This window comes from Crocuta crocuta, unplaced genomic scaffold (assembly GCF_008692635.1).
Source record: "Crocuta crocuta isolate KB4526 unplaced genomic scaffold, BGI_CrCroc_1.0 scaffold153, whole genome shotgun sequence".
Lineage (NCBI taxonomy): Eukaryota > Metazoa > Chordata > Mammalia > Carnivora > Hyaenidae > Crocuta > Crocuta crocuta.
The window spans coordinates 3806604-3825855 of record NW_027529525.1 but is presented as its reverse complement, the minus strand read 5'-3'; the positions used below and the strand labels follow the sequence as shown (position 1 = coordinate 3825855).

The 19252-nt window shown below is 40.8% G+C and overlaps 1 protein-coding gene across 7 annotated transcripts in view; it reads left to right on the top strand.

Annotated features, from left to right (window-relative positions):
* The window catches only part of TANC1 (tetratricopeptide repeat, ankyrin repeat and coiled-coil containing 1), a 239414-nt gene that overhangs the window by 54735 nt on the left and 165427 nt on the right, over positions 1–19252 (top strand). For 6 of the 7 annotated variants that reach the window (XM_077761028.1, XM_077761027.1, XM_077761025.1 and 3 more), the window contains exon 2: positions 1771–1879. The exons of the other annotated variant lie outside the window; for it this stretch is intronic. The gene's annotated coding sequence lies outside the window, so the exon portion shown is untranslated. The remainder of the gene's footprint in view (positions 1–1770; positions 1880–19252) is intronic. 7 annotated transcript variants of the gene reach the window in all.

Below are 19252 nucleotides of genomic sequence, written 5' to 3'. Positions count from 1 at the left end.
GTCCTTACAGAAGTCGTGTAACAGATGGGTTGTTTTAGGGGGAGAAGGGGCCAGAGGGACAGTGTGTGCGTAACTTGTTAAGGATGTAATTTTAAGGGTGCCCACACATCTGTGGGTCCCCTGGGCAGGTCTGCCTGACAGCCAGCATGTCCGGGCTGTGATGGATATTCTTTTATACTTGTGTGTTGGTATGGTTTGGACAGATGAGAAGCCTGCCTTTTCTGCTGAGATGTGCTTTAAGAAAGGAGGTTGGCTAAAGTACTCATATCAGCTGTTAGTGAGTGATTCCCTCACATCAGCTGTGAGGATGGAGTCCCTCCCTAGCTGCCAGAACCCTCTGCAAAGAGGCAGGTGATCCCTTTTATGGGCGAATAATAGAAGGTCGCCCTGAGATATTTGAGCTGCTGTTCACCAGGTGGTGCTGTCCTGCAGTGAATGCTTAAATACTATACGTGAGGTCAGCAACCTGGTGGAAGAAAAACCTGGGGTGCCTGGAAGCATTGGTAACATTTGTCGGCTGTCACTGAACGTGAGATGGGACTCTTTTTTGGGAGAAACATTTGACCCAGGGCATCACCTGGGCCGTGTAGGTTTCTCCTCCACATTCTGCTTCAGTGAGATCTCTGCTGTCTCTGAAGTGGAGGAAGACTTGAACCTTTGCCCTGCCTCTGTCCCTGGTTTCCTCCTAGAGAAAGGCTCCTGTGCTCCGTTCTCATCTTTGAAGTCCTGGTGGTAAGGGGGGCATGTCTTATAGACCTCCTCATTAAACAGACTTAAAGGGGAGAAAAGGCCTCCACCCAGCCTTTGCATGCACAAACCTATTATACTCTGCTGCCCTGCCAAGGTGCTTTTCTTGGCCTGAACGTGACTATACATGATTCTGTCCTTTTTGGCAGTGAAGCCTGGAAGGCATTGACTTGGACTGAGCCTGATGGCTGGTGTGGTTGAGCATGGAAAGCACCCTTGCAGAAGAGCATTTCCCGGAGAAAGAGACCGAATCAGTCATGGGGAACCTCTTATTGGAGTTCTCCTTTCAAAAAGCCTGCATTGGGCATCTTCTTGTGACAGGACCGGGAGGTTGGGATGGAGGTGACAGGTAACCCCGCCCTGGGGAGACTAGTAGGAGGGGAGGTCAAGGTGGAAGGAAGCACATGCTAGAGCTCAGGTCCCCGAGAGGCTTTTTGAGCTCAGAGGAGGGGCTGATGGGATTGTGTGGGGTGGGGCAGGGCATGCGGGGGGGATGTTTGAGCTGTGTGTGGAGGATGACTAATTTCCAGAGTGGGAGAGAGGTGCTTCAGGATGAGGGACCTGGGAGAGCAGAGGTGTGAAATTGAGTGCTGTATTCAGAGTGACCTGTGTCCAGAGCTGGGACCTGTGAGGAGTGAGGCGGGAAATGTGGGAACTTAAGCACCCTGAATGTTTTAGGGAGGTTCTGGGCTCTTTATCTCAAACCTTTGAAACATTTCTCTGTGTAGTGGGCTGCAAACCTATTAGCATCACTTAAAAGAAAACCTGAGATAAGAGAAGTAAACAGATACTTCAGTACTTTACTCCAGACTCCTGGTCAGCTTGGATAGAGGGCAGAAGAATGAATGAATTTTCTTGGTTTTCCATGCTGTCACCCTGCTTTCCATAAGAGTATCTATATGGGTTGACTCTCGTCTCTATTGTGGCTTGGTTGGGAGTTTCAGGGAGGCTGTAGCTGGTTTTATAAACTCTTTGCTTCTCATCTCCTGGGGCGACTGTGCTCACATGTTGTCATTTTTCCAGTTCTCTTTCTAGCTTTCTGTGGTTGACTTGTCCAGAGGAGCTTTCTGGTGCACCCCAAGCGAGCCAGCTTCTTTCTCTTGCAAGCAAGTGGAGTCTAGGGTGAGGCAAGGTGAGTGAGACCCATGGAAAAATCCATCCTCTGACAGACCAAGTTTTCTAAGAATGGTTATTCTCTGAAAATTTGGAGGACTTTGAAAGTAAATTGGGTTTTTAGTTAAAGAAATTTAAGAAGAATTTTAAAATTTGGTGTCTTAATTACTAGGTTAAAGCACTTTTACTAATAGAGATGGTTCAATACAGTTTTTTCTAGAACTTTTCTAATTTTTTGGGTCTCTCTTCATGGTTTCTAGCATGGTACTTTTCCACTGAAAACATAAGTATGTGTTGTATGAATAGCTTAATACCTTAGTGCTGACAGTCTGCAAATACAGAAGTCCTGTTATGTTATTCTGAGATACGTCTTTTCCCTTTCCTGGTTTTAGGGAGGATTTTTTAGTTGTGCTCCTTTAGGAACTTAGGAAAGTCGCTAAACTTCTGTACTATGGTTTTCCTGTACTGAAGTTCCCTATGTAAATTTTGAAACAAAAATACCTACCTCAAGGCTTCTGGTGAAGCTGGAGGCTCCTGATGGGTGAAACTTTACCTCTGTTCAGGGGTGCTGGGGTGGCTCAGTCAGTTAAACATCTGACTTTGGCTCAGGGCATGATCTCGTGGTTTGTGATTTCAAGACCTGCGTTGGGCTGTCTGCTGTCAGCACAGAGCCTGCTCTGGATTCTCTCTCTCTCACTCTCTCTACCCTTCCCTTAATCAACTCTCTTTCAATCTCTCTCTCAAAAATAAACATTAAAAAACTATATGTATACATATAAAACTTTTGTTCTGTTCACATTGTTATATGCATTCCCTGTCTCTAATGTGTAGTGGTTAGTAGGACTCAAATATCCCCTTTCCTTTAAGAAGAGAGTTCGTTGAGAACAGAGTCTTCAGTCCCATCTTAAGTGAGCACAGCTTGGAGGGCTGTTATTTATGCTTCACTGCTCAAGAGTTGAGGCTGTGGAGCAAGAATCCCCAGGAGGTTCAGGACAGAGTGGTTGACTGAGGGTTCTGAAGACTACCCCAGTTCCTTCTCTTCTCTGTGAGTGTTGGAAGGAGCCCCCATAGGAGATGAGGGTCAAGGTTAAAGCTGCTTCCAAACCTCTGTGAATTCTCAAAACGTCCATGTAAAGTGCAGGTGCCCTTGGCCATCTGTCTTGTGTGGCTTGCTGGCAGGATTTCATACTCTGCACTCACCCCTCCTGCCATGCCTCACTCGTCCATGAAGAACACAGTGGTCACATTGCCTCTAAAACTTTGGGAGAGGCTGCCAAAAAGTAAAGCTTGTCAGAAGGAGCATGGCTGGGGAGTACCCATCAGAATCTAACATAAAGCTTTAAAAAATTAGAATATTTGAACTCCCCCTAGATGTGCTAAGCTAGAATTTTGGGGATGGGGAGGGAGTCTCTACTTTGTATGTTTATTTTTTTAAAGCTCTTCAAAAGGTGATAGTGTATAACTTCTTGAAAAATATTTGTTATGTTGAGTAGACTTAAAAACAAAGAAATTCTTTCTTAGGCTGAGCAGATGTTTGGGGGACTTATTTTTGAACTCTACTAACTAGTTTAACCAGTTTATACAGCCAAGCCAAACATTCCCTTGTTGTGCCATAATTTGCATTGTAGAACCATTTTATAACTTTAAAATTGCCTGGGACAACACTTTCTATGGTTGTAAGTGTATGAAGAACGAGAAAAATGACACTGCAGAACAATATTCTAAATTTAATAAGAGTTAAGGCATATTTAGAAATCCAGGTGGGAATCTGCTTAAATGGAATTTTGCCCAAAGTATGCAGAGATTTGCATATTGAAACCAAAGCTTTTGGACCTGTGGTAACACCTTTTTCAAAGTAATATTGAAATAGCAATTTAAATGTATTGCCCTTAGAGATTTATTTGACAAGAAATTTATTTAGTAAGGTATACATTTTTTTTTCCTCTTCCGGGAGATCTCTTGGTAGTAGAGAATTAGCTAATTTTTCTTTTTTCCTTCCCTGGGACCATCTTCAGGAAGTAGATAGGAGCTTTATAGCAAAGATCATGTTAAATGTATTTTAACTATATCTCTTTTGCAAATTCCCTTCCTCTGGAAGAAAACCTTGCAACTTGTTATTTGAGGTTTTAATAATTTGACTGGTTTGATGGAGAATAAGTTTCTATTTCAAGATCAAAGAATCTTACTGTGTCATAGAACCTTACAGATGACCTATTATCTGCTTTTTATTGCCTCAACTTCATGGAAACTGCTCTTGTTAAGGTTACAAATGGCTTCTGCTAGTACTCTTGGCATGACTTTTCTGTAGCACTTGATACTACTGACCACTCATTTGAAACTTTCTCCTCTGAGTGCCTTTGCATCATTTTTTTTTTTTGAATAAGTTTTGTTTTTGAGGGAGGAGGGACAGAGGAGGGGCAGGGCAGAGGGGGACTGGGGACAGAGGATCCAAAGTGGGCTCAGCACTGACAGCAGCGAGTCACAATGAACTGTGAGATCATACCCCGAGCTGAAGACAGATGCTCAATTGACTGAGCTATCCAGGTTCCCCTTTTGCATCATTTCTGACAACATTTCTTTAATTTATTCTTAGGTCCTATTGTGTCTGCCCTTAGATGTTCATGTTCCTTGGACTTTAACCCTTGGTGGTTTCTTTTAGTTGGCTGAGCCTCTTGGGGGGACCTAAATACTTCGTGGTTTTAGCCATCACCCACATGTTAATGACCCCCAAGTCTTTCTGTGAGTCATCCCCTTGTCTCACACAATCTTTTGGACATTTCTACTTGGATGACTCCTGTTTACTTTTAAGTAAGGATTTCTAAGCTCCTTTTCCTCCCATTTCATGCCTGCTTCCTGTCTCCCTGCCTCTCCTCCCCCTCCACAAGGCACCTCATTTCTAGGCTTCTGTCTGCTTTTCCCACATTGGTCATTGGCACTATTCAAGCCAGGAATGTGACTCATCCTTCAGCCTCCCTCAGTCATCCCATATCTGAATTTGCAATTAAATTGTCATTTTAATAACCTAAACAATAAAGGAAAAGGCCATTCCACTGACATTTAAATATTACAGGCATTAAAAGTTGTAGTAGGGTTTATATAAGCAGTTAGAATAACATGAGACAGTTATGGCCGTTTATATAATATACGTTTTATGCTCAGCATAGTCCTAGGTACTTGTCATGTTATTTCTGTTTTTCACAACTATTCTATGGTATCTCTATTACAAGTGAGGAGTCTAAGCATCAGAGTGATTAGGTTACTGGCCCAGGATCGCAGGGCAAGTAAAGCATGGTGGGGTTGGGACTGGGGGATTTTCAGCTTGTGGGTTGGTTTGCCAGACTCCAAAGCCTTTGACACCATGTCGCTCTGTCTTGCAGTGTTCCCATAATACAATGGTGCCATTATAGACTTCTGGTTGGTAGGTTGACTTTGTTGAGGACAAGAACTGGGTGTTAATTCAAATTTGTGTGTGCTATATATATATTTTTCATAGTAGGTGCTAAAGACAAGATTGTTTTTTAAAATGGAGACTTTCTAAAGCAATGTTTATTCATTTATACTGAGAGAGAGAGAGTGCAGGCACAAGTGAAGAATGGGCAGAGAGAGAAAGAGAATCCCAAGCAGGCTCTGTGCTCTCAGCGCAGTGCCTGACACGGGGCTTGATCCCAAGAACTGGGAGATCATGACCTGAGCCGAAATCAGGAGTTAAGACACTTAACCAACTGAGCCACCCAGGTGCCACTAAAGACAAGATTCTTAATGGCAAAGGCATGGGCCATGTCTTCTGTGGCTTTATCTGGGTTCAGTTCCTGGTTTGTCTCTTAGCTGTGCATTAGCTGGGTAGCCTGAGCTTAGGATGGTGGGATCATGCTGCTTATCTTCCCAGAGTTCTTATGAGAATCAGGTGGGACAGCAGAAGAAAAAGTGCTTTAAAATTTGGGTGCATTTTGGGGAAAGTGTTTAGTTGTGGATGTTGATAATTGATTGCTCAGATGAGCCTAAGTTTTTACTTTAATTCCATTTAGTCAACATAGTATTTATATTAGTTTCAGGTGTACAGTATAGTAATTCAGCACTTGCATACATTGGTCAGTGTTCATCCCTACCAGGTCACTACTGAATCCCCATCATCTGTTCCCCCCCTTCCCCTCAGGTAACTATCAGTTCTCAATTGAGTCTGTTTCTTGGTTTGTCTCTCATTTTTTTCCTTTGCTCATTTCTTTTGTTTCATAAATTCCACATATGAGTGAAATCATATGGTGTTTGTCTTTTCTCTGACTTATTTCACTTATTTTAATGTCTAGCTCCATCCATGGCAAGATTTCATTCTTTTTTATGGTTGAGTAATAGTCTGTTGCATATGTATACCTACACATATGTAGGTATGTATATATAACCTCATCTTCTTTATCCATTCATCAGTTATAATTTGGCTATTGTTGATAGTGTTGATATAAATATGGGCGTGCATGTATTCCTTTGAATTTGTGTTTTTGTACTCTTTCAGTGAATACTCAGTAGTGCAATTGCTGGATAATAGGGTAGCTGTATTTTAGTTTTTTGAGGAAACTCCATACTGATTTCCACAGTAGCAGCACCAGTTCACATGCCTACTAATAGTGCACTAGGGTTCCTTTATCTCCATATCCTTGCCAACACCTGTCATTTCTTGTGTTGTTGATTTTAGCCACTCTGACAGGTGTGAGATGATAGCTCATTGATTTGCATTTCCCTGATAAGTGATGATGAGCATTCTTTCATGTGTCAGCCATCTGTGTGTCTTCTTTGGAGAAATGTCTGTTTATGTCTTCTGCCCATTGCTTTTTACTTTTTTTTTTTTTAAGTTTATTTATTTGATAGAGACATAGAGACCGAGACAGCACAAGTCGGGGAGGGGTTGTGCTGCACTGCTAGCACAGAGCCTGCTGATACAGGGCTCGAACTCATTAAACTGAGATCATGACCTGAGCCAAAACCAAGAGTCGGACATTTAATTGAGCCACCCAGGCACCCCGTTCTTCTCCCTGTTTCTTAACTGGGTTATTTGTTTTTTGGGTGTTGAGTTGTAAAAGTTCTTTATATGTTTTGGATACTCACCTTGTATTGTGTAAGTCATTTGCATATATCTTCTCCTGTTCTATAGGTTGCCTTTTATTTTTGTTTGCTGTGCAGAAGCTTTTCATTTTGATGTAATCCCAATAGTTTAATTTTGCTTTTGTTTTTCTTGCCTCAAGAGACCTATCTAGAAAAAAGTTGCTAGTGCTAATGTCAAGGAGGTTACTGTCTATGTTCTCTTCAAAGATTTTTATGGTTTCAGGTCTCACTTTTAGATCTTTAATCCATTTTGAATTTATTTTTGTATATGGTATAAGAAACTGGTTCAGTTTCATTGTCTAGCATGTTGCTCTCCAGTTTTCCCAACACCTTTTAATGAAGAGACTTTTCTTTATCCTATTGGATATTCTTTCCTGCTTTATTGAAGACCGACCATATAAGTTTTGGGTTTATTTCTGGATTTTCTATTCTGTTCTATTGATCTGTGTGTCTGTTTTTATGCCATACCATACCGTTTCGATTACTACAGTTTGGTTTGCTGTTCGTTTGTTTAAAATTGTAAGTAATCTCTACATCCACGTGGCGCTGTTACAACCCTGAGATCAAGAATTGCGTGCTCTACCTGCTGAGCCAGCCAGTCCTCGAGCATGGAATGTCTTTCCATTTTTTTTGCATTGTCTTCAGTTTTTTGTTTTTTTTTTTTTTATCAGTATTTTATAGTTTTCAGAGTATAGGCCTTTCACTTTGTTGGTTAGGATTTCATTGTTTTTTTGTGCAACTGTAAATGGGATTGATTCCTTAGTTTCTCTTTCTGGTGCTTCATTATTAGTGTATAGAAATGCAACAGATTTCTATACTATTGACTTTGTATCCTGAGACTTTACTGAATTTATCCGTTTTAACAGTTTTTTGATGGAGTCTTTTGGGTTTTCTATATACAATATCATGTAATCTGCAAATAGCTAAAAGTTTTACTTTTTCCTTAGTAATTTGGATTCCCCTCTTCTTGTCTGACTTTTGTGGCTAGGACTTCCACTACAATGTGAGTTGAAGTGGTGAGAATGAACAACCCTGTTTTGTTTCTGACTTTAGGAGAAAAGCTATATTTTTCCCCCATTAAGGATGATACTAGCTGTGCTTTTTTTCATGTATGGCCTTTATTATATTGAGATATGTTCCCTCTAAACCTACTTTGTTGAGGGTTTTTAGCACAAATGTACTTGGTCAAATGCTTTTTCTACATCTATTGAAATGATAATGTGGTTCTTATCCTTTCTTTTGCTAATGTGGTATATCACATTGATTTGAGAATATTGAACCATCCTTGCATCCCAGGAGTAAATCCCACTTGATTGTGGTGAGCGATTTTTTTTAAATGTACTGTTGAATTCAGTTTGTTAGTATTTTGTTGAGAAATTTTGCATTTATGTTCATCAGGGACACTGCCTGTAGTTCTTTTTTGGTGGAGTTTTTAATCTGATTTTGGTATGGAGTAATGCTGCCTTCATAGAATGAATTTGGAAATGTTCCTTCCTTTTCTGTTTTTTGGTGTAGTTTGAGAATAGATATTAACTCTTCTTTAAATGTTTGGTAGAATTTGCCTATGAAGCCATCTGGGAGCTTTTTTCTTTTAATTAAAAAAATTAAATTTCTTTGCTGGCTATCAGTCTGTTCAAGTTTTCTTTCCTCTTGTTTCAATTTTGGTATGTTTCTAGGAATTGATCTATTTCTTCTAGGTTATCCAACTTTTTGCCATATAGTTTTGAATAATATGATTATTTATATTTCTGTGGTGTTGGCAGTTATTTCTCCTCTCTTATTTGTGATGTTATTGAGTCCTTTATCTTTTTTTTTTCTTGGTAAGTCTGCCTAGAGGCTTATCAGTTTTATTGATTACCCCCGCCACCCCCACCCCCAGAGAACTAGCTCCTGGTTTCATTGACCTGTTGTATTGTCTTCTTTTTAGTTTCTATATTGTTCATTTCTGCTCTAATCTTTATTATTTCTTTCCTACTGCTGGCTTTAGGTTTTCTTTGTTCTTTTTCTAGCTCGTTTATGTGTAAGGTTATGTTATTTATTTGAGGTATTTTTTGTTTTGTTTTTTGTTTTTTGTTTCTTTGATTCTTGAGATAGGCCCCGGTTGCTATAAACTTCCCTCTCAGAACTGCTTTTGCTGCATCCCAGAGGTTTTGGACCATCTTCATTTTCATTTGTTTCCATGTACCTTTTTATTTTATTTCCTGGTTGACTCATTCTTTAGTAACATGTTGTTTAACCTTAATGTATTTGTGTTCTTTCTTGTGGTTCACTTCTAGTTTCATAGTGTTGTGGTATGATTTTGATCCTGAATTTGTTGAGGTTTATTTTGTGGGTTTGTGGGGGGTCTGTTCTGGATAATGTTCCATGTGCACTTGAAAAGAATGTGTATTCTGTTTTAGGATGGAATGTTCTGAATATATGTTAAGTCCTTTTGGGACAGTGTGTCATTCAGAGCCATTGTTTCCTGTTAATTTTCTGCTCAGATGATCTGTCCATTGATGTAAGTGGGATGTTATGGTCCCCTTCTATTTTTGTATTATGATCCATTAGTTCCTTTATGTTTGTTATTAACTGTTTAATGTATTTGGGTGCTGCCATTTGGGTGAATAAATATTTACAATCATTACATCTTCTTGTTGGATTGTCTCCTTTATTATTATACAATGTACTTCTTTGCCTCTTAATACAGTCTTTGCTTTAATTTACATTTTGTCCAATATAAGTATTGCTACTCCAGTTCTCTTTTGATACCCATTTGTGTGATAAATGTTTCTCCATCCCCTCACTTTCGATATGCAGGTGCCTGTTCTGAAATGAGTGTCTTGTAGAGCCTTAGAGCTTTTATCTTTGTTTTTAAATGACAGCATATGAAAATGTAGACTTTTCTGAATCTCTGGTCATGTTTTTAAAGGCTGTTTGAATCATTCACATGCTGGTCATCATGTAGGCAGAAAAGGCCCTTTCAAGTAAAGACCTTGTTAATAAGGATAGCATATCCTAGTTATTAGATCTAGTTATTAGTTCAAGCTTAACTGTGCTAGATTAGGTGGGGGTATGATCTACAAAGACCGGAGTTTGTATGTACAGGTTGAGGCACGTGAATGAAGCAGAGTCTACTGACATTTTTTCTTTGGTTAAATTGACCTTGGGAGGATGGATTTGAACATGGGTTGTGGTATACCAAAACAAATGGCAAATCATGGAAAGGAGGTTCTATACTTTGTATCATCATAGGGCTCTCCTTTTGCCCTGTCCTAGGAAGGAAATGCTCTTTGTTTTCCATCATTGTTTTTCCTTTTACATCAAATTTTGATAACAGAATTTGTCTAAGCAGAGGGTACCCTTTAGTGAATACATAAAATCAGTTTGTCATTGTGGAATTTAAAAATTGCTTAACTTTTCAAAGTCTTGGTTTTGTCCAAAGTTGCCCTATAAATTTGGAGGCAATGCTGGATTTTGTTGGGTTGTTTTAACTGCAGTGTAACAGAGGTAGCCTAAAGCATAGTAGGTCCTCACTGAATAGTAGCTCCTATTGTACCTACTTAGTTATCAGAAGCCCCTGGTTTCAGATTTAAAAAGGCTTTTGCTGGTTCATGAAGAAGAAATTCGGGAAGAATTGATGTGAGTTGGAAAGGGAGTCAGGAGAGTCTAAAGTGGTGGTTCTCAGGCGTTGGACCCTGAGGAGTAGAGTCTTCATCAGCTCAGACTCCTTAGAAAATAACATCTTAGCTTCAAACCAGGCCTAAAATCAGAGTGGTGGTGGGGCTCAGCACTCTGGCTTAGCAAGCCCTAGAGAGGATTTGGATATACTTTAACTGGCCTAAAGTTAGAAAAATTAGGCTCTAGGCTTTCCGAGTAGTCCAGTGGGGGGATATGGTGAAGACCTCTCCAGAATGGTGGGAGGGAGTGGAGAGGGGCTGGAACTGGTGAAACTTAGTAATTTGATTGACTATTTATCAGACCAGGAAGGAGGTCATGAGGATGTAGAGGTCTTGAGTCTGGTAGACTAAACAGTGGTAGTGATATCAACAGGAAACTGGAGCATAGGCTGGTGAGTGGGTGTTGGAGGTTGGGGTCAAGGGGTAGAGAAAGGTAAGTTTAGTTTGGGACACATTGAGCTTGTGTTGCCAGGGTTGATGTCAGCAGGTTGGAAATAAGGTATAAGAACTGCAGCATAGGTAAAAACAATGGGAAAATGTATTTGTCAGCTGCCTCTGTGGAGGTAGCTGTTGAAGTGGGTATTCAGATAATTTTTCCAAGGAAAATGGTGCAGAGGAAAGAGCTGAGATTGATGGGTTTGGATTGATGGGTTTGTTTGCGATTATAGCATTCAGTTTCTCTTTCAGCAGTGTGAAGTATAAATACTGAGGAATATGTTTTGATAATAGTTTTAAATAAAACCAGATTATCACAGTTACCTGAGTGTTGTCATAATACTATCTTTAGAGGCCCCATGCTGTGCAATAGAGGCTGGTCTTGTACATCATTTAATCTGGAGATCTAAGGTTTAGGGTGCCAAACGCAAGGTTCTGGTGCTCTTTCCTCCAGAAGGGATGTGGAGTCAGTATTCAGAATGAAGGTGGCCTGGGGCAGGCTACTGAGTTTCCCTGTTTCAGCCTCTTTATCTGTCAAAGAGGACAATGAGAGTTCTACCTCCTCTTTGCTGTGAGGACTAAACGTGACCCCTCACTGTGGAAAAACTTTCACAGTGCCTGCTGAAGGGTGCTTTTGTGTCTCTACCTGGGCTTTGATTTTTATGATGTTTTGTTGGATTTGTGGGCTAAAGGTCTTATGTTTGTAATAAATTTACAGTATTGGTTTAAGTATTGAGATAATTTTGTCATAAGTCTGAATGGGAGATGAATGGCTTTGTGGTTTTCAATGAATTATCAGTACATTGAAATATGTGTTTTATTAGGTTTGTGAGAAGGCAGAAGGGAGTTGGCTTGGGAAGTTTGCATAAAAACAAGGACCAGATATTTAAAAAAAACTATATCCACTTTGTTGTAGACTCACATATTTTGCTGTACCAGAAAGATGTTTCACTGAGACCACGAGAAGTTAGTACATCTGTGCAGCATCTTCATTATATCCAGAACATTTTCACATCCACTGTTTCTAATTCAGAGTCATTCAAGAAACATGTGTTCCTGTTTTTCACTGGGTTCTAATTGGGATGTTTTTCCTTAAAGGGACCACACACTTACATTTAGGAAATAACTTTGTAACTGTGTTGCAACTACAAGGAACATTCTCAGTTTGGAGACTATGGAATCTGTAACTCACCCTCCCACCCCCCACCCCAACTTGAAAGAAAAGGGATCTATCTGTATATATAGGTATGTGCATGTGTGGTTTGTTTGCCACTTCACAATACTGATTTTGTTCCTTAGGGCTGAGATATGTTTCATACTGTTGGTATGTGTTAAGAGAAGTGGTGACAGAATCCATGATCAAAGGTTTCACTGCAGAGTTACTAAGGGCTTTCATTGAACCTTTCACTGAATTTTAGAGAAAAAAAAATCTGATGTTCATACATGGCACGTCACATAACTTCAGATGTAAAGCTTGAACTTAATAGGTTTGACTAAACTTCTACAGGACTCCTAAAAATAACAGTTGTAATCTCTGCACATAGGAATTACTCTGTAATTCACAATTCAGCTGAAGTGTTTGCTGTTGGGTGGGGTTTGAATGCTACCTGTTTAGCCCAGCGCTACCCTCCCAGTTCCTCTGCAGCTACACAAGGCTTGCGTCTTCCTGGGAAATTGGCTGCTGCCAGAGCTGAAACTGTGAGCCAGACTTAGGTAATTTTATTAGTCTAGAAAAAGTATTATGCTCCTGCAGCTGTTGTTGTAGGTCCTAGCCGTGAAAACAAAAACCGTCTCAGTTAACCAGGATCCATGAGAAACTGGCAATGGCCCAATGTAAGTCCGTGTATTTTGGACTCTGAATTATATTTATCTTCATATGGGTATTCCCTGATTTAGGGCACACAGCTGGGGAATGGCCTCATTGTATGAGGCAGTGGGGGTGGGAGAGGCCAAGTCTTGGGTATCACCCTTGACTAGGAATCCTGATCTAGTTAATTGGAAGGCTATACTTGCTGGACCTTAAACACTTTTAAAAAGGATAAGGAGAGCATCCAAGACAACAACACTGTAATAAAATACACTTGTCCCATATTTCCAACCTGGCTTTCCTGTTTCTGTATATTGTCTCACGGTGTAAATTCCCTCAGGTCTTTCTCCTGCAATACCAGGCTGGTTGTTGTGGGTGGGTTAGTAATTTGGTGGTGATGGACTTTCTTGTTAAATAGAACGTTTATAGATTATTATGAAAACTAATCATGGGACTTAGCATTTAATTGCTAGGAGTGGTGTGTATGTGGAATACCCAATCTTGCTAATGTGTCAGTAAATTAGTGTTTAATTACTGTTTAATTTTCTGAATTTTGGTGGTTCTGTGAGTGGGATAAAACTGAGCTACTCTTTTTCTGGAGGCTTCTGGGTTATTAGCAGAGCACTGAGCAAGTCTGAGTAACTGTCTTATTGAGTATGACTCTGATTCTTTGGGTGAGGATCTCTAATCCTTGAGATCATTGGACATACGTCAGGGGGTCTGAGAATGTGAATGTGGATGGGTGGAGAAAAAAAATTTACATCTTTATTTTCACAACCTCTAACCAGAGTGTGGCTTTTCCTTACGTCATGAAAACGTGCAGCATACAGTAACACCTGTGGTTTTGGCAGGTAGGAATCAGATTTTGGTATTCTGTTGTGGGAAATAGTTTAAACCATCATTTATGCCCATCATTGCTTAGGAAACTACAGTAGCTGTTAGACCTGCTGCGGTATCTTGTTATGTATGTGTTAAGCACACATTACTATTATCACAATTTTGCTTCTTAAATAGTTTTATATGTGCATTCAGGGTAATTGATTTTCTTTGTAAATATATTTTCTTCATCCGAATCATTCAGAAACATTCTAATGAGAGGATCTAGATTGCTGAAGCAGTCAGTTTCCCTTAAAAGGTCACAAACTCCTGCCTTGGATGGCGTCCTTGTATCTTTCTCATCTCGCTTTGAGACCAGATTAGTTAAAAAGAAAAAAAAAAAGGTCTTAGCATATTTGGCTTTTGCTTCCTAGTTGTCTTTGACTTTTATCATCTGGGGCTCTGACTTTCCCTAATTTTGGGGCTCTTGGAGTGAATGATAAAATAAGACCATCCCCCATTTCCAGGTGGCCTTTCTTAGGGCCCTCTGTAGCAGTCCCCCTTAAGAGGGCTTATTACAACAAGGCTTTATGGCCAACATTGGTTTCCCTTACAAATTTCAGATAAGAGTACACAGTGCTCCATGTGTTGATATTTGCTTTAGCTATGGAAAAGATGATGCCGTGTGACTTGTATTAATTTCATTCAATTCTCCATTGTGTTATTGTGGCAGGCATACCCTAGTTTATTTTAGAACTTGATAGCCAAAGTTAAAACCTTATTATGTCTATTTGGACTGTGTAAAACTGCCCAGAGAAAGAAATGCTGGGCATCAGGCCATTTCCTTACCCCATCCATCTCCTATTAACAGGTTTTATGCATTCATTCAGTGAGGAATGGGGCAGGAATTTTGAGATCTTTTTGAATATATCATTCCTAACTTCTGGGTGTTAGGAATAGGGGAAGCATTGGCCATGTGACATGGAGGTTGTTGTCCCAAATACTCTCCCCCATTGGCAGTATGGCCCAACTTCCAGTGTTCTTCTTTTGTGAGCTCAGGAATTGAAGAGCTTGCTTATTCTAGTATGTATTTTGTTGCATGACACCTCCAGTTCACAAATATTGAAAACACTGGTGGTTGAAATAACTCCTAGATGCCTAGCAGAACTTGAGCAAGTGGACAGTAGGGTCTCTCAGTAGAGCCAAATTCTCTTTTCTTCAGTATAGGTTTGAGACCTGGGATGCTGCTCTGTGGATGGAGGTGTGTAGGTGTAGCCAATGATTATTTCCCCCCACCTCCTGTTTGGCAATTTTGTCTGACAGCCTCATCAGGCCCCTGGGAGCTAGTCTTTAATTTTTTATCCAAAAAGGAGGCATAGAAGAGGGACTATATAGTTAGGCTCTAGAACAAGACAACCTGGATGGACACCCTGGTTCTGCTCCTTTGCACTGTGTGACATCAGGCAAATCCCTAGCCTCTCTCTGCCTTTGTAGAATGGAGATCTTAATGTACCTTCTGTGGATGGTGGTGGTGAGGATTAAATGACTATACATGTAGACTAAGTGCTTGGATCAAGGCCTGGTATGTAGTTAGTGTCAAATAAGTATTGCTGGGTACACATTAGAATCACCTAGGGGAGTTAAAAAAAAATGACACTGGGTATTGGAAACTCCCATCCTAATGAAATTAGGACCTGGGGGAGGGGAGGTTATAACCTTGTTCAGAGCATCCTAGGATGTCACTGACAGAAGGGGAGGAGGGATTTTGATGTCTTCTGTTCTATGGCTTTAAGTGAGAGATCCATCTGTCAGCTACATAAGCAAGAGATCTATGTGTAATGAATAGCTGCCTTTCACAGGGCATCTTTGAAGTTGTCTGACCTTTTTCACTTTGAGGCCAGATGCAGTGCAATTTAAAAAATTTAATTTCTTTAGATTTATAATACCAGACTTCATTCAGCCGGCATTGATTGATTGAGTGCCTTTTAACAGTTTTTGAAAAATGGACTTTCCGACATGTCTTCAAGGTCTCTTCCCCTTTCCTATAAAGGCTTATCACCCATGCTGTAGACTGCAGTGAGGGGCTCTTTTTTTCATCTGCAGTGATGGTTTACCAGCTACTGATTACAGTGGTCTTATGAACCAGAATAAAGGTTTCTCTGTGGAATTATAGCACCTGCAGGTGGAAGAGGCTTGATTGTCTAGTCAAGCCAGGAAGGAAGCAGTATTCCTGTTACATAGAGGAGTCTGCGAAAGGGGAAATAAGTTACCCAAGGTCATTTTGTTTAAATAATGCCTTCCATCTTTATTAAGGGAGTTGTAGTTGCTAAACGTCAAGAAGGTGGTCAGTGTAAGCTGGGAGCTTATAGCTCTGTTATATGATCCAAGTGGAAAACTTCCCAGAAAGGAGAAGGGAAAAGAGAAGAAAATGTGATCAATGTGGTTGTTAGGGAGCTAACTGCCAATGTGAGAATCAGGGTTTGGGTCTCCAGTTGCTGTAAACCTTATAGGGGAGCATCCTGTGACCCTATCCACGTCCTCCACAGAGCTATGTGAGACAGGATGAAAGGAAGCATGTTTTTTTTGTTTTTTTGTTTTTTTTTTAAATATTTTATTTATTTCTTTTTTTTTTTTTAAATGTTTTATTTATTTCTAGGAGAGAGAGAGAGAGAGAGCGAGCGAGCGAGCGTGAGCAGGGGAAGGGTCAGAAAGAGGGAGTCACAGACTCTGAAACAGGCTCCAGGCTCCGAGCTGGCAGCACAGAGCCCGACGCGGGGCTCGAACCCACGAACCGCGAGATCATGACCTAAGCGAAAGTCGGACGCTTAACCGACTAAGCCACCCAGGCGCCCCGAAAGGAAGCATGTTTAGTGACTCTGGTTCTTATTCAAACCCTAGGTGGTCCTCCATGGGCTTTGCCCTCATGGCCAGTGGGGCTCACGGTTGATGGTGGCCTTCTCCCAGCTCTCCTTGGTTGGACCCATAACTACTACACTTTCACCCTTATGCAAAAGCCACCTGATTTTGAGGCTTGTATTGCACCCTCTCCTGGTCATCTCCCTGTCCCTCTCCCCGCCCAGTTCATTGCGGACTTTGGAGGCAGCCACTCAGCTCCTGAGCTTTCAAGTTCCAGGACCACCTTTATACCTTGTGTAACTTTGGGGAAGTTAATCTCTCTAAGCCTCTCTGCTTCTTTGGTTATTAAAAAAAAATCACACTATCTCACAGGTTTGTTTGTTTGTTTTAGGATAAAAAGAGATTATATATGGATGTAAAACTCTTCACCTTACTTGATATATGGTAAACACTTAGTAAATACTAGCTATTAGGGTGATGGTTGATAGCCCAAATGCTGCCTCCATTACTGCAATAAGCGTGTGAATGGCTCTTTTGTACACCATGAATCAAGTTCCTTGACTTCTTTGTTTCTAGCAACCCTGGCCTAAAGACATTACACTTTACCAAACAGTGCTGTTGGCCATTATATGGCCTTTATCATTGTCTGGAATTGTTCCAAAATTTAAAAGTTTATTCATAAGGACTGTACTCTTTTTCAACTTCCTCATTCACTTAGTTTGACTGTTTGTTCTTTGATCTCCTTGAGACACCATCCCTGTCCTCTTTGGCTGTCAGACCTCTTGGGACCTCCCTCCCTCCCTGTCTAGTCTTGATTCCACGACTGATTCTCAGTCTTATAGCTCTTGAGCTACATTCACCTAGTTGAGGCTCATTCCTTTCCTCCTCTGGGTGGTCCTGGGGGCTGAGCATCGGTGGATGCAGTTGCACCTCATCATCTGGTGCCATGGCTTGTGCTGCAGCCTGGATTGGGCAGTCAGAGCTGTTCTGCTGTCCTTTTAATCTTGTGCTTGCCTTCCTATCTTCTGCAAGGGCTGTTTTCAACCTTCACTGTTCCTTTTATGTCTGATTTTTACTTTGTAGAGAAAATGGAGGCATGAACTCCTAGCTTCCTGCCCATGTTTGTTGACATCGTTTTCTTCCCTATCCATCATATGTTTGACTTTGCATCCTTCTTTGCTTGATACAGATACTTAGGAATGTGTGTAAAATGAAAAGCTGCAAGCATAGTGCTGATTCCTTAATCAGAAAATCCAGGTGTAACCCTATCTCTCATTGCTGCTGGCTGGGCCAGGAGAGTCAGGACAATTTCTTCTAATCCTCAGGACCTTGAATTTATTAAAATTTTTAAAGATTTTTATTTATTTTTGAGAGAGTGTGAGCGGGGGAGGGGCAGAGAGAGAGAGAGAATATCCCAAGCAGGCTCAGCACTGTTGGCACAGAGCTGGATGCAGGGCTTGAACCCACAAACTGTGAGATCATGACCTGAGCCAAAATCAGATGCTCAACCGACTGAGCCACCAAGGTGTCCCAGGCCTTGCATTTTAAATGATGCTATTACATTTGTTTAAATTTATTAAAGGATGGCAGTCTATTTTGAGATACAACTATTCCCTTTGAGAATTATAGGTGGAATAAAATTCTGTTCCTCCGCCATGTATCCACTGGGCCTGGAGTGACCATACAAATTCTGTGCTGATGTAGGGAGTGGGGCAGGGTTTGACTCTCAGATCTAGAGGAAGAAGCAGGTGAGTAAGAAGGACTCAAGGAATAGGAGGGGCTCTGAGGTGGCTTTTGAAGTGGGCTTGTGAAATGCCTTTGCTTTCTCAAATAGATCTACTTATCTATGAATGTCTGGCTGATAGTGGTGGTGATAATATAGTTTGTCTTATAGTTAGGAGCTCTAGTTAGGAGCACTGGTGTTGGGGTAGGGAGGTATGTGCATGGTTGGGGAGTATCCAACCTGAAGACAGCTTCCGGGCAAGGAGGGGCTTTCTGTAAGGTTGGTGCTCAATCTTGTACACCAGCCATTGACCTGGGAGGCATAAGGATTATTACCAAGAGTGCTGCCCTTGGTTATCTTCCCATCTGAGTTTTTCCTGGTTGGAGGAGAATGTATTGATTTCAGGGTTTGGCTTTTTTGTCATTGTACTTTTCTGTATGTATGCATATTTGAAATACCAAAATAAAATCTGCCTATGACCTTCTGAAGGCCTGATAAAAGAACAGATCTTGCTGTGGAAATGAATAAGCCAGATAACTTTGACCATAAACATGGAAACTAGTGGTTGGTACCAGAAAAATTGTTAAATTACTAGTCCATACCCCTTGTGGGAGAGAATTGCCATTGGTTTTGAGTTCCCTTCCATAATATCCTGTTGTTCATTCATTTAAAAAATGTACTAGTGTTGGTTGTGTATAAGGTACATTACAAGGTGCTGATAGAGATTTGTAGAGGTAACATTCTTCACCATGATTTTGATTGATAGCCATATATCAGTACAAAGTGGGATGTGGAATTAAAGATAACTTAAAATTTTTTTAATGTTTGTTTATTTTTGAGAGAGAGGCAGAGTGTGAGCAGGGGAGGAGCAGAGAGAGAGGGAGACACAGAATCTGAGACAGGCTCCATGCTCCAAGCTGTTAGCACAGAGCCTGATGTGGAGCTTGAACCCACATACTGTGAGATCATGACCTTAGCTGAAGTCAGACGCTTAACTGAGCC